Consider the following 12,212-nt stretch of genomic DNA (forward strand, 5'->3'; position numbering starts at 1 on the left):
AGAAGTGACAGTTGGGGGAAAAGGAACAAGACTTACTGAATGTTCAGAGACTGGATGAGTTCCTCTAAGCAATAGAATTCTCTGTATTTGATTTTATTGCATTTCTGTAGGATTGCCTCTACATTCAGTACCACTGAATGAGAAAACGTGTTTACTGGTCATTATAACAGCAACTGTAGTTTCACATATGAGCTCAAGAGCTCCTCTCTGTATAGGATCTACCATAAAGCTATGCTACCTTGTTTTACTGGATGATTTTCAATTTTAGCTACTTCCAACTTAGTGTCATAATTATATAATTTCAGCTGTTTGTTAATACTAAATATTCTATAGCTAGTTTGTTATGGAAACTTAGCTCCATACATGCCAATCATAACATCAGAAGGACAAGGAATGATTGTGTTGCGTTCCAACTTACCTCTTTTTCTATGACTGCAAGTGGTTCTTGCTGTCCCACTCCCAATCCATCAGAAATGAGTCACAGGTACTGGAAAATGAGCAAACCACACTCCTATGTTTTAGGATAGTTGCTTTAAATTGCAAATCCCACCCACTCATGCTTCATGAAGAAACGTATAATTTCAGTCAGTAACTGATAAGAAAAAAAATCAGATTTCAGATTCTTAGGCTAATCCTCTATTTATTTTGTTGCAGATTTCTGGAGAAGTCTCTCAGGCTTTGTCATGATGGAAGAGACTATCCGTCTTCTCTGTTCACTAGAAATAATAATAAAACAGTTGCCGTAGTCATAACTATTTAATATGCTCCAAAAATACTATTATGCTTTACATAACAAGACAAAGTATATCATGGAGTTCTATAGAGGAATTTGACAAGGTATATCAGAGGCAGGTTACATCTTGCTTTCTGAAACAAAACATGCTTCTTCAGTTTGGAGTATGGAGATAATATTTATTATTACAAGCTGAGAAACTTGTGGTCATTATTGTCCTGAGTGGTATATACCAGTATAGTAGTAATATAGAAGATTTATGAAATAGTCATGTCCTATTGTTTGGTCTGGCTGTTCTCAGTGCTTGTAAAGACAATTAAAGTTTTCTCCGCTTTGTGTTATTCTAGAAAATTGATCATGCTAGCATTAAAGCACCTTTCAAGGAAACAGTTGTGAAGAGCCACATGTGAGGAGGGCTCTGGCACTGACAGCATAACCTTTCCCTGGCCTAAACTTCTTTCCTTTCTGTTTGAACATGCTGCCACTAATCCTCCTCATTACAATTAATTTCTGCCATTTAGTGTCCTACGCTCTTTCTCAGAAGTCTGCTTTTTGATAGCCACACTCAATACTGCTGTACGCTGTTTCTCACGTTCTTCTACTTGATAAATACAGTCATACAGTCACAATAGTGACTTCAGCTACCAACATGCAGAATTCCCAAGGCCTCTACAGCGGTTAAATTTCTGCAATTTTCTTGACACAGAGGCAAACAGAAACAAAACATAAACCAGTTGACTCATTCCAGAAATCAGAGATCCTCACTGCACATACAGTAGTTTTCAAAGTATTACAGAAAGCATGGGCAGTGCTCAAAACAAAGAGGTGCTTTTTAAGGCAGGTTATGCTGTCAGTTTTGCACTTGTTTTATTCAGTATTGGGTTGTTTTTCCAAATTCCCACTGATTTTAAACTGTCATAGATCTTGCAGTTTGGTATTTGTGATTGCCTCCCACAAAAATAAGCCTTATCTTTTCTGAGGGAAGTTTCCTATTTTTCTGGAAGAAAGATGAGTTCTTATGTTCTGGATGGATCCACAGGGAGAGCTCTAGAAGATAGGGACTAGAACTCTGAAAATAAAAAATGTGTACTTTTTGTCCTATTTAATTACCTATAGGATTTCAAAGGAATCCCAGAGAAATCTGCGTATTTCAGCCAGTGACTTCCACCGCAGAAGCTGCTTCCTTCAATATCTTGGAAGGAAGGAAAGGGACAAGGTATAGAAAACCTACAACTGGGAAAATCCACAAGCAGAGGAACTTCCAAAGCTGAGGCTATCTGTGCAATGGACTAAGTCCTGTGTTTACAAAAACTGACTTCTTCATCATTAGAGTGCCTTGTACGCAGCATGGCCACTCTGTGTGAAAAGATTAAAAAACAGTTCTGTAATTCAGTGATGGAAGCGGTTTAGGAAACACAGCATTGTGCAGGTAGGAATAATCTGAAGGGATTTAAAAGGAGATGCTCGCTATGTATTTAAAGTATTCCTCCTCTTTGCCTTGCCCTGGAAAAATTTCTGTTGACTTCTTCAGAGGTATGCCAGTAACAAACAGCAATGAGTGTTTGAGCTGATTGGCTCATTACCCTGGGAAGAGCAGTAGTTCCAGCAGACATTCCTCAGGTCAGAGCTGTCCTTTTATATTCCAATAATAAATCTCACTGGCACAATCAGATCTAGAAATTTGGTTGTTTAATAAAAGACTGTCAAAGTTACCAAGCAAATTGCATCTCTTTTGAGGTCTCTTTATAGTCTTCATGCTTTTTTTTAGTCCAAAGCAACCAGTTTTTCATCCTCTCAGGAAGAAGTTGCAGACCTCTTAAACGACAGCAGTGAATACCTTAGCTGCTCTGACATACATGCAGGCCAGCACTTCTGCTACTTCTAATGCTGTGATAATGAAGTGACTGTAGCTTCCTTATAGCAAGCTATTCCTTTCACAGAAAACAAAAAATGGCATTTAAGAGGAAACAGATTAAAATCAGCAAAGCAGACAAGAAGACTGTATGTATATATAGGTCTTACCTGGGATTGCTGTTTAGTGAAATGTGAGGAAAATGTGAGGAATCATTACTGGAGAGCTTATCCCAAAGCAGAAAGGCTCTTTGTTCACTATATTAGATTATGTATTAAAATTTCTTTTTATATGGTACTTAAATAATTCAGCCACAGTCAGCATTTGGAAAAATGAAAAAACAATGTCATTTCTGTTGTTTTTATATTAATTGGGAAAGTTCCATTACCCATGGTGTTTGCAGGAACAAGTTAAAATGAATACCATGCCATATGCCTGTTTATATCCCATACTCTCACCACATTGTAAACAGAATATAGACAACAGATCAAAATCCTCTTTTACTGAAATGATCATGATCTCAATAATCATCAAACTGTCCACATCAATGGATTCAGTAGCTTTCACTGTTTCATTGTTTTCTCGGTTCAAGGATCTGAGAAATTACTGTAATTGTACGAACATTTTCACCCTCAAGCATAGCTGGGCCATGCAGCTAATTAACGTACTTTAAGCTAACTCTATGAGAATGAAATATATGATAGGTTCCAAGTGAATCATTTAGCAGAGTCCTGCTGGACCTATCTTTCCATGGTGACAAAAACAGATTGTAGAAAAAGGAAATGGGATGGAAGGGAATGTTCAAGTGATTGAGTAATTAACTTAATTACTTTTCTTTCAACCACTAGCAGTTCCTAGATGTGAAGTATAGGGGAAGCCTTTGTTAGTGCAAAAAACACTGGTCTTTTTTTCCTTTTTTTTGCACACGCAACATGAGGTTACTTTACATGGTCTTGTACTCAACTGTCATTTTTTGAATGACTGAAAGTCAAATGAATACAAAATGTCACAGTCTCAACACTTGAATGATTAAAGGCATCAGTTGCTAATTGATTTGAAGAACGGAGCAAGGGAGTCTAGACCAAATACCTCAGATCCATGTGTTGTCCTACTTTAGTAATCTGTTTTAGCTCATCCAGAAAGTTGATAGGTGAACATCCCTTGGTCCAGGAAGAGTGTTGAATCCATAAAATCTACAGCAAATAAAACACTTGCTAGTGATATGCTACATTCCTGAAGAGTAGAGGGGAAGACTGAGGTCTGTTCTCTGGAGAGCAGACTGCTAGATGTACTGTGGTTCCTGAGCCCAAAAGGAGAGATCAAAGACACAAGATGTTTAGAAATGGATGGGAATACTCAGCTGCAGGTATAAGATAGAGGAATGAGGGTAGAAAAGTTCTTAACATTGGACAAGACAGATGATAAAAGAATTTTAAAAAAGAAAGTAAATCAAAATAAAGTTTAATAGCATGTCTAAGAACAGTGGTATTTCCAGTGCTCAAGCAAGTGAGCGGAAATGAGAACTTTCCCTCTTTTATATCCACGTATAGCAGGAGACAGGATTTGACAGCACTCATATTAGATTGCTACGAGTCTGAAAAGGCTTTCCATGGTAGTACTTTTTCATCTACCGAGCAAATGCTTGTTCTGGCAAGAATTAAAAGGAAAAGCTTGTGGTTCTTAAATCATAGCCAGTGGGCTACTAAGATCCTTGCAAGCCTGCCTAGATAATCTCCTATTGCACAGTGACGCTGTTGTCAGTTGGCTTTTCAACCTCCAGGATCTCAGAGGGTACAAAGCTTTCTGAAGGGAATGCAGTCATTTGAACCATGAAATTATTGAAAGAGCCTGAAGTCCTTGATCTTAAATAAAAGTGAGAAAACGTAATGACTGTACTGCTGAAACCAGCTCAGGTTTTATAAATCACAACACTTTTATTTCCAGTATAAGTATTTATCTGAGATAAATAGAAGCCAAAAACCAGCACAAGAGTTTCTCCGCGCTGCGACTACGAGTTCTTTCTCAATAGAACTCTCTCCTTTGCACATTACAAAACCTTGGCATTATGTAGGCTGCCTTCCAAGCGTGATGGGGCTGGTGGCTGCTCCCCACAGTCATTACTGACCCATGTTACCCCAAGGTTTGTTTCTCAAAGAATTTTACTTTCAGGATGACTGCCACCACACACACTTGCACAAGCTGCTAACGCAGGACAGCTTCCCATGGTCCAATGATCATATTCCTTCACCTCCAAGCACATATAAGAAGCCTTCAGCAGCCACTCCCTTGCTCTGAGAAATAATTGCATGAAGAAGACTTTCCTTCCAAGAGGTCCTGTTTTTCCCCTAAGTAAATCCTGAACTATTGAGGAATTTATTTTTCTCATGTCTGAGAGAGAATAAAATGTCTTAATTGTGACTAATTGATGTAAAACGCAGGTGAAAATTGGGGATGGAGTTTATCTACAGGTTTCAGAGGTACATAGATTTATGTACAATTCTGTAGATAATGCATTTCTGTACATCTTCAATGTACAGAATAGCTGAAGTAATTGTGGTAGAAATGACTGTGTCTTTAAAAATGTTATATTCATCTGTAAAGCTGGAGGCCTAATTTATCTAAAAATTCGAAGTTATGTTCTTTGGCAATCAGAAGATGTAAAGTCTCAGAAGTAAATCCAGGGATTCAGTCATCATTTCAAAGGACAGTGGAAGAGGCAATTAATGATCTTGCTGCTATTTTGCTGCTGTTGTTTGGATGTTTGCTCTGTTTTGCTTTGTTTTTTTTTTGTTTTCTTTTGTTGTTTTGCTTTTTCAGGAGGGGTGGCTTAGGCATGACTTTCAAAGCTTTGTTAGTCAGTATTAATCAGTTGTTATCTGCAAAAGGCTGAAAATTTATTGGCTTCAAAGTTTCCTGTTAAATCCTTCTGATACTTGAAAATCCACCTGATTAAACTACAAATATATAACATATTTTTCCTGTTGGAGATTTTTGATTTTTTTTTTTGCTTGATATGCTCAAATTGAACAACTTGAATAAAAGTGTTATTGTATTAAAATCCAATTTAATTTTCTAAACTAAAGTTCTTTGGACTTAGTGCAATCCAAAGCACTGATTTAAAGAATTTAATGCTATTTTAATGCCTTGTTTAAAAATGTAGCTTAATTTGGAAGTGTAGTATGTTGTCCCCAGCTGGCTGCTGAATTTCCATCCAGTCAGTCAGGCAGTCACTTCCCACAGTAGGAGAGGAGAGAGACCTAGAAGAGCAAAAGAAATATATATATATACATTTTTACATATATATGTAAATCTTGTGGATCAAGATAAAGACAGTTTAATATGTGAAAGAAAAAAAAAAGAAGTGATGCAAAACCACTCAGCACCAGCAGGCCAGTATCCCGCTAAGTAGCAACAGCTACTTAGGAAACATGCTTCCCTCTGCAGTTTTATTGCTGAACATCATGTTGTGTAACATGGAGTATCCCTGCGGTCACTTTGGGTCATTAGTCCTGGCTTCCTCACCCCAACTTTTAGTCCACCCTATGCCCACTTGATGAGGGTTCAGGGTGAAAAACACAGAAGGCCTTGGCACAGTGCAAGATTGTCTCTCAACATGAGCTAAAACACTGCAGTATTATCAGCGCTGTTTTGTTTGTTAAGATATAACATAGTGCCATACAGACTGCTGTGAATAAACTAACTCCATCCCAGGCAGAGAAAAGAAAAATACAGTTTTGAAGAAAATAGCTGAAATATTTTGAAAATGTAACAAAATATTGACCATTTCAGAATCAAGGATTTTCTTGGAAAAAATTAGAGAGAAAGAGACAAATAGAGAAAGAGGGAAAGTAAAGTAGGAAGAAAGGAAGGAGGAAGGAAGGAAGGAAGGAAGGAAGAGAGAGAAAAAGATGGAAAGAAAGATGGAAAGAAAGATGGAAAAGAAGGACAGAAGGAAGAGAAAGTAGGAAGAAAGGAAGGAGGAAGGAAGGAAGAGAAAGAAAGAGAAAATACACATTCATTCAGAAAGTCTATTTGGAGTATGGATTATTACAGTAAAAAAAAAGGCATTTTATGCTGCAATTTTCATCTGAATGGGACATATAGGCTTCTGTTGCTTAAAGAACTATATACTTAATATTTTCCCTGAGATGTCTAGCTTTTGTGGAAAGAAAACGTAGCAAAAAGTCCTCTTACTGTTGTACTTTACTCTGCAGAGGCAGTGAGGTAGGGTACAATGACGAGTAATTACTTCAGTCACTGGAAAATGGGGTGTATCAGGTGAGCAAGGATGTCAGATGTGAGGTTCAAACATGGCACTGAAATACCACTGAACAGGATCAGATAGCAATAGGTGGCAGTCAGTTATAAGCAATGCTCCTCAGCGCTGGTTTTGATAACCTTCAACATAGCACAGGCTTTTTAACAGGATTTAGCAACATGACCTGGTAGTGATGGGGGACTGTGTCATACAGTGCTGTATTAGCCAGAGCATGGCCAGGCGATGGAGGGAACTGGGTTTAACTGGGAGAAAATAGGGCCAAGGGCTGAGGGTAGGTTAACTAGCTGTTGCCTTCCTGTGCATAAAGGGGCTTATAGAGAAGATAGAGCCAGACTCCCTCAAATCTAAATAGTGGGAAGTACAAGAGACGAGTCTTGAGTTGCAGCAAGGGAAACTGAATCTGAATGATGTACAAAAATAATAATGATAATAATGTGAGACTGTTGCAGCTATGGGTCAGAAGCACAGATAAGGTGTTTGGTTTCTCTGTCCTTGGAAATTTTTAGAATGCAAACAGACAGAGTCCTGGGCAGCCTCGTCTGACTTTGACTTTAGCCATACTTGACAGGGAATAGGACTACAGGACCTCAAGAAATCTCTTCCAATCTATTTTGAGTATGATTTTATAGTTTTAACTAGTCTTAATACAACAGCAAACTGAGGTGAAACTCCTTTCCACGCTTGTTTCTTTGTGTTCAGAGCTTTGTGATGTTTCAAGATACGAATTATAGTTAATAAATTTACTAACTTGCAGCAAATATTAATGGGGAGCATTTATTAACATAAACGTAAGTTAACATTTGCTCTTAAACATTCTGACCTCCAGAACAAGATTTTGTCCTTGCTAGTATTTTATCAGTTTGTGTTTTGTTTTTTTTTCTGAAATGACGAAAATAACTCTTGAAAGTATTTTAACCCAATGTGTAAATATATATATATATATAACATATATAACATATATGTTTATGTATTTATTTTTACTTCACCAGTAGATGCAGAGGTTTCACACTCCTCCATGCTTTAGTAAAAGATGTTGTGGTGATGTATTTCACATGCTGCGTTTTTGCATGTGCCTCCATTACCATTTTGTCATGTCCCTCATGCAGTTAAATATGCTCACCAGTGACCAGTTTGGGAAATTCAGCCAGGGAACAGCTGGTAATTTTCTTACAGATTCATTTTTGCCTTGCAGCTTGGCTTTACTCGTTTATTCGTGAACTGCTCGCTGCCTAATTTCACTTGTCAGGTTTTTCATCTGTTCTTGTAGTTTTGCTGCTTCATGTAGCTCACATTCATGGGGTGAAAAGTTTGCTGGTATTGTTTTCCAGCCTTGTTTATGCAACATCCACTGTTGCATTTCAAAGAACTTCATCTCTCCTAAAGTACTAAAGAATGTTCAGCCTTTCAAGTTGCTTAATTGTTGGAACATTAATATTGCTCAAGGAAAGAGATATCAGCTTGGGTTTGCAGTCTGCTGTTAGTGGTGGAATGTTGCGGTTTAACCACGTTAACAGAATGAAAACACCACCCTCCTCTCATGGTTTTTGCTGGTTTTTGTTCATTTGTTTTTTGTGACTGAGTTTGCAGGTCGATTACTGTTGAAGTAAAATAAAATGCACACAGATGCAATATCCACTCAGCAGCTCTGAACTGAGCATATTCTTGAATATGAATATCGGAAGAGTTCTGTGAGAAATTATCTCATTTATTTTAAGATTGCATGGAGGGGAGATATAGCAGAGATAACGAGAATGTGCATATGTATGGATTACATTAGTAATGAGAAACAGCTATGCTAATTAACTCCCTAATGAAATTAAATGCATTCAGTAAAATACATTTAGAAGAAAGTCAATACAAAACCATACTATGTCAGTTTCTGATTCCTTCATAAGGCAGACATAAACTATATCATGATTAAGTATTATCTTGTAATGCAATCACTGGCAAGGAGGAAGGGGAACTTTCTGTTGGTAGGCTGAGGTTGCTCTAGTTTCCACCAAAGAAAACAATAGCTGCCTTCCCTACCCCCTTTCTCTCCTCCAGACATACAGACTGGTAAATTAGCAAACTGTTATTATCTCTCACTTTTTAAGTTAATGTTGGAAAAAATATCTTGATATATTACTTAGCGTATGTAAAATCTGTTTAAGTAATGCAAGCTCAAAACCTAAGCTCGGAAACATAAAGCAGTACTTTTTCTCACTGAGCTAGCAATTATTTTCATGATTGATACAGTTGTGATGCATTTATTTTGCTCTGTAACGTTCCACTTGTCTTCCTTGATGGTCCTTTGATCAGTCTGAGAGAGAGACACGTTGTCTCCATTGTTGCCAGCTGGATGTTGTCTTGGCCAAACTCCCTCTTCTTGGATGCTGACCTGTATTGTTCCACCTGGCCAGCCTGGTCTGCCTGTTCTCCTTTGTCCTGCTGGGAGAAACAGATGGGTTTTGGAGGCTGGGATAGCTAACAGTTGTGCACTGGACATGGTCTCTGTTGGCAAAAGGCCACATGTCTGTAAGGTCTATGTGAGTGGAGGTTTCAGAAGCTGTGGATGAATTTCTTCTAATGGAGACCTGGATGAAGGCTCTGTAACAGCCTCAGCTCCGGTGGCAGTACCAGTGGGCTCCTCTGGATCTGCATTGGCTGTTGGTATGGATGGTGCAGCAGGAACAGTCAGCACAGAGACCAGGTCCTTCTCAGTTATTGGGCAGTTGATCATATCTGGTACAAGAGAGGTAAGGGTGAGCTCACACCTGGAGCCTGCTCCAAACAGAGCTGAATATGGTGAACAGCTTATTCCTGAGTGGTGATCTGAATTCTTAGAAAACTGCACAAGGCGAATTCACAAAGAGCACTCCCACGAATTATTGTCTGTCATACACTCAGTGCGCATTTCCTTAATATTGCCACTTGAATGCTCTGCCAGCTCTTGACTTTGAGACTGTCCTGGTTTTCCATGTACCAAGCTGAGCTGAGACCACAAATATTTCAGTTCTTGCATGACTTCATTAATGAATTCAATTCCATCATGACCCTGTAATACGACTGGAGCTCCAAAAATGAGAAAGATGTCAAGAAGATGTAGAGCAACCTCAGCTCCTTTTTTTTATAGAAGTGGATGGAGAACACAAAATTTGGTGACTCAGTTCTGGTACACCATTTTCCACTTAAAACTGCCTAAAGTCATCAACTGCATATCATAAAGTCAATTTGTCCTGTACTAAGTGCTCCTTCTTTAAAACAGATTGGTCAGCAAACTGTTCAGCCAAGTGATGCTTTCCTTTTTCCTGGAAGACTGTATAGCAAGTTTTGAAGAGCTCAACAGTGCATCTGATGATGTTTGCATAAACCAAGGACAAATGTTTTGCCTTCTTTATATTAGAATCATAGAATCATAGAATGGCTTGGGTTGGAAGGGACCTCAAGGATCATCAAGCTCCAAACCCCCTGGTGCAGGCTGGGCCACCAACCTCCACATCTAATACTCGACCAGGCTGCCCAGGGCCCCATCCAGCCTGGCCTTGAACACCTTTTGGTATCACGTACTCAGAGTATTTCTTGTATCTTTGTAAAGTTTTTCTGTAAATTTAACTTCAAAGTCCAGAGGCATCTTCAGCACTTAGCAAGTGGAGAAATCTGGTTTGACTACTTCTTTTATGTATAACTGCTCTTGGACCTATTTCTGGTATATGCTACAGTCACATAATGAAACCAGTCATTTTGCAAAATGACTAAAATCTTCAACCATTTGTCAAGATGACTTCCAGTTATTTTGTAAAATGACAGAAAACAGTAGACAAGTATTATAAAAAATGTGTAATCTCTGGCTTTTTGAAGTTACTAGCTTAAAAGACAATAGAAATAGCTATTTTGCTTCATTTTATTTCCCAGACTGTTCAGAAATGCACAATAAATCACAGAACAAATGCTAATTTCTATAGTAGAGACTATTGTGAAGTCATTTCTGCTTTGTAAAATTTTCAATTTCTATCTTCCACTGGGCTGATATTTGACCTCCCCATTAGAATAATGCCTATAGGCATTTCATTAAATGTTAGATATTTCAGGTGGTCGCCAAGTATGGAGTTGAACAGTGCAATAACATGGCCAGTATTTTCTGAAATGCTTTGAATCTCCAGTCACTTTCTGTAATAAGTGGCTGAAACAGTCATTTCTTGAAAGAACTGCAAATTTCTATTTATTTATTTTTTTTTAGAATAGCTGCTTCCACAGTATCATCATAATATATAAAGATTATGTTCCATTTGGGTTTAAACTTCCGATGGCAGTTTACTGCAGGGATGAATTTGTTCTTGCAAAATGAATTTAATTTACAAGCCATTTTTTGTTACATCCGGTGATAAGGGTCTCGGGTAAAACTGCCTAAAAGAAAAAAACCAGAGCCTGAGAAGGATGAGACAAGTAGGACTGAAGTCTGATAAATACCCTAAACCAGCATTACTGCAAAAAAAACAAGCTTGTTGTATTAACATGATTTTTCATGACTCACTGGTGAACTAGTGGGGAAACTGATGCAGCTGAAAGGATGATGTAGAAGTAAGAGCAAAGAGTAATGGAAGTTTAGTTTGCTCCTGTCAGTGGGAGTTCCACTTTTTGGCAGCTTTAGGGGTTTGGTAAACAGTACGAGATACGTCCAGGGATAGCCTGTTACCTTCTGTCCGCATGGCAGAAACATGTTTATATTTTGCCTTCCTATCCTCTTCCCCGTCATCTTCTGTAGGGCCCGTGCCCTCTATGTCCTGCTGTAATAGAGCTCTTCTTTTTTTTGTTCTTGTGTGTTTGTTTTCTAATCTCCTCTGTAACTGAAAGTCAGCGAAATGAGAGTGTCTCTTTAGGCAGTGGTACCTTTGACCAAATAGATGGTGGTGACTGGAAATTCCCCTTTCTTCTGTGGACTGGCTCCTCCATGTTTGCAGCTCCCCACTGCTGCCTCCATCATCACTTATCACAGGAGCTGCTCGGCTACATTTCAGATGCTGATCTGGCCTTGTCTACTCTTCAGCTTTCAGGAGCTTTTCAGACTTTTCTCCTTCCACAGCATTGCCTGGCAGCACATCCAATCCCTCCTCAGCCCTCCCAGGGGGAGTAAACAGGAAGGATGCCCAGGAGGATGGGACGGAGCAAGAACAGAGAGAACACCACCTCTGTCACCAGCTGGCAGGGCAATTCCTGACAGGATTAACAAGGACTTCCTTCTCTTTGAGCAGGGGGAGACTTTCTCTGCCAGGCTCACAAAGTGAGAGGAGTGGCTGATATAAAGTTTGAAAGATTGTCCCATAGAAATCTTAACGCTATATTGACTAGTATTGCCAACTCAAAGCATG

Source organism: Numida meleagris, chromosome 2 (assembly GCF_002078875.1).
Source record: "Numida meleagris isolate 19003 breed g44 Domestic line chromosome 2, NumMel1.0, whole genome shotgun sequence".
NCBI classification, from domain to species: Eukaryota; Metazoa; Chordata; class Aves; order Galliformes; family Numididae; genus Numida; species Numida meleagris.